Genomic DNA, 8,421 nt, shown 5'->3' on the forward strand with positions numbered 1-8,421 from the left:
GCCAGGAGAAGACAGCCTGGACATACCACAACTTGACGTGTGACTGATTTAAACTAGTCACTGTGTTAGTCTCTTTATATATGACATCCATTACCGCATTACTGCTCTCAACAACCTTTAAGAAGAAATAAGTGTATTTACTCCCAAAGTAGACAGAGACTCAGAAAGATTTTGTAAACATGCCCAGGGAGACACAGATAGGAAGTGCCATTCTGGTCTTTCCAAAGACTGCTCTTCCTGGTACACTAATTGATAACTTATTTTTAAAAGTTAATCAAGGCCAATTCTTAAATTGGGTTAAAAGGCACTTCTGGGCAGCTTCAACCTGAGTCTCAGCTTCTTACCTTCCTCTCTAAACAACATGAGCGTCAGCACCCGCTCCAGCTACTCCACAAGCAACCAGACCCTAGGCTCTGTGCTGTTGCCCAGCTACTGGGTCCAGCCAGCCAGCAGTTCAGTCAGCGTCTATGCAGCCATTAGGGGCTCAGGCTTCTAGATCTTGGTGTCCTGCTCCGCAAGAGTTTGGGGCAGCTGGGGATCCAGGGGCATGGCTGCAGAGATGGCTAGGGGTCTGGTTGGCATAGGAGACACCCAGAGCAAGAAGGAGAGTATGCAATGCCTGAATGACCACCTGTCCTCCTACCTGGAGAGGATGAGAAGCCTGGAGGGAGATAATGGGGGACTGGAGAGCAAAATCTCGGAACACTTAGAGAAGAAGGGACCCCAGGTCAGAGACTGGGGGCATTATTTCAAGACCATCAAGGACCTGAGGGTACAAATCTTTGCAAATTCTCTGGACAACGCCCACACTGTTCTGCTGATTGACAATGCCTGTCTTGCTGCCAATGACTTCAGAGGCAAGTATGAGATGGAGCTGGCCATGCACCAATCTGTGGAGAATGACATCGATAGGCTTCGAAAGAACATTAATGACAGCAACATCACTTGGCTGTGGCTGGAGACAGAGGTCAAGGCTCTCAAGGAGGACTTTGCTCTTCATGAAGAGAACCATGAGGAGGAAGTAAATTGCCTATAAAACCAGACTGCCAATTCTGGGATGACCATGGAATCAGATGCCCCCAAATCTTAGGACCTCAACAAAATCATGGTGGACATCTGAGCCCAGCATGAGGAGCTGGCGCAGAAGAACCAAGAGGAGCTAGACAAGTACTGGTCCCATCTGATAAAAGAGAGCTCCGTAGGGTCACCTCGCAGATTGCTGAGATAGGTGCTGCTGAGATGACAGTCACAGGGCTGAGATGTACAGTCCAGTCCTTGGAGACTGACCTGGACTCGATGAGGAGTCTGAAAGTCAGTTTGGAGAACAGCTTGAGAGAGGTGCAGACGTGCTATATCATGCAGATGGAACAACTCAAGGGGATCCTGCTGCACCTGGAGTCAGAGCTGGCCCAGACCCAGCAGAGGGGCAGTGCCAGGCCCAGGAGTATGAGGCCCTGCTGAACATCAAGGTCAAGCTGGAGGCTGAGATCGCCACCTGCCACAGCCTACTGGAAGATGTGGAGGACTTCAAACTTGTTGATGCCCTGGACAAGAGCCCCTCCACCCAAAAGACCACGACCCACAGGATTGTGGGTGGCAGAGTGGTGTCTGAGGTCAACGACACCAAAGGTTTGAGGAGTTAAGGGCAGCAGAAGCAGGGCATCCCTTGGCAGGGCAGGAGGCCAATAAAAAGTTCATTGAAAAACCAAAAAAAGGTGCTTCTGAAGAAGATTAATCCAGTATTCTGAACTTTTACTCCACAAGCCTTACCATTGGTGTGAAAGGGAAATGTAATGTGTAGGTATTAAAATCAGAAAAATAAACTAACAGGCAAAACAGAACCAGAGACATGGAACAGGGAACAGACTGACAGCTGACAGAGGAAAAGGGGGAGGAGGGGATGGCGGAGAGAAGGGGCAGGGACCAGTCACAGAACATGTGTGAATGACCCATGAACACAGACAATGGTGTGGGGATTGAATGTGGGAGCAGGAGTGTGGGCTGAGCAGAGGAGTGCAAAATGGGGAAAAACTAGGACAACTATAATAAACAAGAATTTTTTAAAAAACAAAAAACACTCAAAATGTTAAAAAAAAAAAAAGATAGAAAAAAAGAAACTGCTAACTGAAGCTTCCCCAGAGACAAATGGTCAGATGCCTGGTCAGTGGTAGACCCAAGTCAAGCCGGAATTTGCAAACAAAGGTGCCCTGCACCCAAGCAGTACAGAAAGTGGCGCTAAGTAATTAGAGATAGTCTCTTCCAGCTTCCCATTCAGCATCCCAGGCCCACGTGAGCCCCACTGGTGCATCACACCTGCAGCCGGTGAATAGCACACCCTAACAAACAGCCTTGCGGCAAATTGCAGGAAATTCCATTTTAGCATACTCATTGTTTTGTGACAATACTCCCACCGACCTGCACTGTGCATCAAAAGCTGAGGTAGCACCTAACTACACTCTTTGCAAGCAGAGTGAGTATATCTTGGGACCGAGCATTACCAGGATTTATTCAAACAAAATACCATATTCTCTACCCAGAAGCTAATGATCACTCTACTTAAAAATTTGTAATTAGACGAATTGTATGGAAGGAATCCCTTATGCAACCAGTGGCAAGTTTCAACTTCTGTTTCCAGCCAGTATCAGAGAGGTAGGTTGATCTACCACAGGATAACACATCCCTTTGCCCTCCCTGGCACCCTCCATGGAATTTATTACTCTATTGTGGAAGCTGCCATTGTGTGCATGTTAGGTAAGTAGGATCTGTAATTCAACAACCAAGCTTTGGTAATTATCTCTATACCAGCCAGGCTTCAACCTTACCATGTACCAAAGTCTGAAAAGCTTCAATAATATGAACAATCTAAGAACGATATCAGTCAAGGCTTTGGAATGTTAGCTTAGGGCAAGAACATAAGTCTATATTCTCTCAAAATCTTCAAGAAGCCAAGATTATTAATGTACAATACTCTTCATTGTATTTTACTCTGCTCAATATTAAAATCTGAATGGACTAGATTAAAAAAATATTTATGCATTTTTTTAACCTTTCACCCAACAAAGAATACAATAAACAGTAGCCCCATTCAGAGATCTTTGGTATAAAGCAGAATGCTTTGACACTTAATATTACCATTATTATAGGCTTAGTAGAGGGCATGTGGGAGAATGAAAGGAGGAAAGACAAGAAGAAAGCAGTGATGCTCTAAGTTTGTATACCTCCCTCAGCCTCTGCTTTCCAAAGCCTACATCACTGGCACCTCGTACACCCTCTGTGGCTGGCCCATTAATAACTAGGACTGCTTGCCTGGACATCACAGCGTTCCAACCCAACCTTCATCACGCCATACTCTCTTCACCTTCCCTCCATGCCCCACCTGCTTCACTTTGCAGGTTACCCACCTGGAATCTTGGGTTCTCAGGCCCAGGCTTTTGGCTGTTAGGAAATACAATAAACTAGTCCTATGAGCTAATAGAAAAGGAGTAAAGAGACAACATCACTCATTTCTCTGCTCCCTACAGGTACATTTTAACTGCTACCTCAGGCCTCCTGAAGGTGGCAGCTACTCTTTTACTGACTCATCCCAAGAGTGATCCCAGGGGTGAGGATCCCAGCCCAGGCTGTAAGAAAAGATAATACTATGTCAGGCTTGTCCTTAGTCACTGGGGTTGAGATGACTAAAATGACGAAGGGGTGAGGACACATCACAGGCTAGGCCTGGCCTCATCGGTATGCACAGTCCTTAAACACACACATATCCTTAACAGTACACAGATGGCCAACAAGAAATCCAGCCGGCCTTCCCAGAGGGGATCATTTCCATTCCCACCTCTGTGCAGATGAACCACAACCGACGTCTGCGTCACAACACCCAACGGAGTGGATGGCTTGTAGACAACAACCTTTTAAAATTCAAGCACCAGAAACACCATTCCCTAGGGACACCCCTATCATAACCAGGATGTTGTGTGTTGTGCAACCAATTTCATGCGTCTGGATGGTTCTTTTATTTAGCGGCCAGGTAAAACAAAGGTTGACTGCTTCAAATGATCTCCCTTCCACTACATACCCATCATACACGGAATTCCTTTGGAAGCTACTGAAAGTCCCTTTCACAGAACAGAGGGATGAAAACAACCTGTTTGTTTTTATACCAATCTATCCATCTGTGCTCTCCCTCCAACGAGCAAGTCCCACTTTTTTTCAGCACTCTTGTCAAAATTCTCACATTCCAGGAAGACAAAATTCTCACATTCCAGGAAGACTTTTCCTACCATGGGTCTCCTCTTAAACAAAAAGGCTACGGTCCAAAGGTTGTGCCAAAGGAAAATTCAGCCAGCGGCCGACCACGTATCCACAGTACGACTGATCTTTCCTTCTTCTGTGTTTTTATTTCTTAATTGTCATGTCTATCCCAGTAAAGTGACACACATACGAGGTAGGCACTGCTTTTATCCCNACTCTTGTCAAAATTCTCACATTCCAGGAAGACTTTTCCTACCATGGGTCTCCTCTTAAACAAAAAGGCTACGGTCCAAAGGTTGTGCCAAAGGAAAATTCAGCCAGCGGCCGACCATGGATCCACAGTACGACTGATCTTTCCTTCTTCTGTGTTTTTATTTCTTAATTGTCATGTCTATCCCAGTAAAGTGACACACATACGAGGTAGGCACTGCTTTTATCCCTGTGTCTCTACAGTGCTTCAGATGATGACTCTGCTCAATAAATCAAAAATCATTATACTACACAAATGCATATGCTAATGCACGGCCTGCAAGCTCAGATGGCAGAATGAATAAATAATTACTGGCAAACACTATGGCATGGCATTTCAATGAAATCATCACAGAATCACTAGCAATTATCTTCGCAAGCTTGAGATAAGTGTCTATGGACAGGGAGAAATATACACTTGTATTTTTAAAAGTAGAAATCAGAAAGCTCAAAAAACTAGGCTCAATCCCATAACACTCAGAGCCAGGCATATTACAGTATTATCAACACATGCACGCACACACGGTGGCATGCTGGTTCAAATCCAGGCAACTGTGTTTAAAACTCCTCCCACATTAATCAAATGCTATTCCTCAGAAGCATGGCAAGTCCAGTCAAACCAAGCAGAAGGCACAGATATGAAACAGTTTTGACCATTGTACAGCTCTAAGTTTTGTCTTGACATTGGGCAATTAAAGAACTACATCGTGAAATCATCATTAGGCAGATTCGTAAGGAGAAGGCTTTTCTCAGTAAGTAATTATTAATGGTCCAGTGTTGGCCTAGAGATGCATATCTCATGGGATTCCAGAGTGATTGTTCTTAACCTGATGCTATTTTTAGGTGATTTAGATGATGGTAGGGAATATAGTTATTAAGTCTGAAGATGACATTAAACCGGGTGTGGTGCGTTCCACTTTGGAAAACTGGACAGAAGTGCAAATGATCTTGCTGAGTTGGAGAAGTGGGTGGATATAAACCGATTAAGGTTCTGTAGCGTAACTCACATGGGAAGAAAAACAAACCAGACAATGGCAGGACTAATTTCGTGATGTCATAAGGAAAACGATCTGGAGTTCACAGTCAACACAAGCTCTCCATGTTCATGCTTTAGCCTTAAGAGCATGATTGATCTAGTAAAAGGAAAACAGGAGGCCTTTTCCTGATGCTCAATACAGAGACAAGCCATCCTAGAATACTCTGTACTGTCTTTAGCCCCATATTGTAAAATGGGCTATAGAGAATGAATGTAGAGGCATCTAAGAACAAATAATTTTTTTCTTGTTGATTTCAAGTTTGAGAAACAGCCTGTAGAGGAAACAATGATAATGATAAAGTTATTTGGCCGACAAAAGTTGACTGGGTGACTTAATCATTTTCAACCCTAGAAAGAGGAAGAATGATGGAAGGAAATCAGCTTTGACAACATCAGAAAATCTTCCTAGCCAAAAAAACAAACAAAAAAAGCTGTGGAAAGCCAGAGTGCATTGCAGCTGGAATCAGACATTCTTCATGGAAAACTTCAAAGAATAGGCATTTCTCCAAATTTGGAAACAACTTTATATATAGACAGAATATTAGACTGCATAGGTGAGAATAAAAACAAAAGGAAAAATTTGTGTTTTCTGCTTATCTGGTTTTTCATTCCTCCTATTTAAAAGGGAAGTGGGAGGAGAGAAGAAAGGGGAAGAAATGTGCAAACTGCTTTGGGTCCCTCCCTTCTCCATATGAGATCATGTGGCAACTCAGGCCCCCTGGCCATCCCTGCTTCCCCAGGTCCAGACACTGCATTGTTCAGATCTTAGCTATGTTGTTTCAGGGATGGTCTTTCTAGGGAATATTGGGTTCTGAAGGCATCACAAAGCCCAGCCAAGCCTTTGCCAACCTCTGAGAGGCATGCAGCCCAATTCCCTAAAATTATATTCTGCTCATTCCCATCACTGGGCTTCTGGTCAAAGCTTGGTCTTTAGTCTAGAATGCATAATATGTCCTTGCATCAACCTCCTAGAAACTCCCTACCATTTAAGGCTGGATACCGTCCCACCTCTCACGAGCTTGTCTAACCTCTCTTGCAACAACAATTTCTCCTTCCTAGGAACTTGGATCACTCATGTTCTACCAATGGCATTCACTTGATACTTAGTCACACGCAGCCCTGTGACACCTCAGGTACTGTTGAATCACCAGGTAACATTTCCTGTGTGTCTGCTCTATTCTGTAAGCTCTTTGAAGTTGAGCAGTGTGTTTTTTTATCAACTGCTTAGGTATTCTCTGCCAATTTTTCTAACTACAGTTTCAGTAGTAATAATAATAGCAGTAGTGGTAATAGTAAATAGGAAAACCTTAGCTAAAAATTATATCCACAGGCAGTCATTTTTTAATTATATTTTATTGATTATGCTTTATAGTTGTCCCAATGTTTCCCCCTCTGTCCTCCTCCACCCAGCACCCCCCACTCATTCAGGCAATCCCCTCACCATTGCTCATGTCCATGGGTTATGGTATAAGTCCTTTGGCTACTTCATTTCCTACACTGTTCTTTACATCCCCAGGGCTATTCTGTAAACACCTATTTCTACTTCTTAATTCTCTCACCTCCTCACCCACTCCCCCATATCCCCCCCCATCTGGCAACTATCAAAACAACTCTCATGTCCATGATTCTGTCTCTGTTCTTCCTGTTTTCTTAGTTTGTTTTTTAGATTCAATTGTTGATAGGTACCTATTTATTGCCATTTTATTGTTCATAGTTTTGATCTTCTTTTTCTTAAATAAGTCCCTTTATCATTTCATATAATAATGGTTTGGTGATGATGAGCTCCTTTAGTTTTTTTCTCTCTGGGAAGCTCTTTATCTGCCCTTTGATTCTAAATGATAGCTTTGCCAGGTACAGCAATCTTGGCTGTAAGCCCCTGCTTTTCATGACTTCAAATAATTCTTGCCAGTCCCTTCTAGCCTGAAATTTTTTTTTTTTGAGAAATCAGCTGACAGTGTCATGGGAACTCCCTTGTAGGTAACTAGCTACTTCCCTCTTGCTACTTTTAAGATTCTCTCTTTATCTTTAATCTTTAGCATTTTAATTATGATGTGATTTGGAGTGGGCATCTTTGTATCCATCTTGTTGAGACTATCTGCTCTTCTTGGGCTTCCTGTCTATTTCCTTCACCAACTTAGGGAAATTTTCTTCCATTATTTTTTCAAATAGATTTCCAATTTCTTGCTCTTTCTCATCTCCTTCTGGCACCCTTATGATACTGATGGTGGAACACTTCTGCCAGTACTGAAGTTGTCCCAGAGGCTGCTTACACTATCTTGCTTATTTGGATTCTTTTTTCTTCTTGTTGTCCTGATTGGTTGTCACCGTTGTTTTTTGCTTCCGTATGTTCCAAATCATTGATTTGGTTTTAGGCTTCATCTGCTCTGCTGTTGTTTGCCTATAAATTGTTCTGTATTTCAATTAGTGATACTTCATTTCTGACTGGATCATTTTTGTACTATTCAGGTCCTCACTAAGTTCCTTGAGCCTCCTTATAACCAGTGTTTTGAACTCTGCATCTGACAGATTGTTTATCTCCATATTGTTTAGTTCTTTTTCTGGAGTTTTGCTCTGTTCTTTCATTTGGGCCATGTTTCTTTGTCTCCTGACTTTGGCAGCCTTCCTGTGTTTGTTTCTTTGTTTTAGGGAGAGCTGCTATGGTTCCCTGTCTTGTTAGCATGGCTTAATGTAGTAGGTGTTCTGTAAGGTCCAGTGGCACAGCCTCCCTATCACCCAAGCTGGGTACCCAAAATGAGTCTATTGTGTGCACTGAGTACACCTGCCTCTTGTAGTTGGGACTTGGTTGCCACTGGCAGATCAATCAGAGGGATTTACTCAGGCCAGTCAGATGCAAGGATTAGCTGTGACCATGACGACCAGCGTCTGCCCTC

At 43.3% G+C, this 8,421-nt stretch overlaps 1 pseudogene; it reads left to right on the forward strand.

The window, feature by feature from the left end:
- The first annotated feature begins 361 nt into the window (after positions 1-361).
- On the forward strand, positions 362-1,703 carry LOC118986787 (keratin, type I cytoskeletal 18-like; annotated as a pseudogene).
- Positions 1,704-8,421: the final 6,718 nt, after the last annotated feature.

This window comes from Sturnira hondurensis, unplaced genomic scaffold (assembly GCF_014824575.4).
Source record: "Sturnira hondurensis isolate 20B ecotype Veracruz unplaced genomic scaffold, ASM1482457v3 Scaffold0004474, whole genome shotgun sequence".
NCBI classification, from domain to species: domain Eukaryota; kingdom Metazoa; phylum Chordata; class Mammalia; order Chiroptera; family Phyllostomidae; genus Sturnira; species Sturnira hondurensis.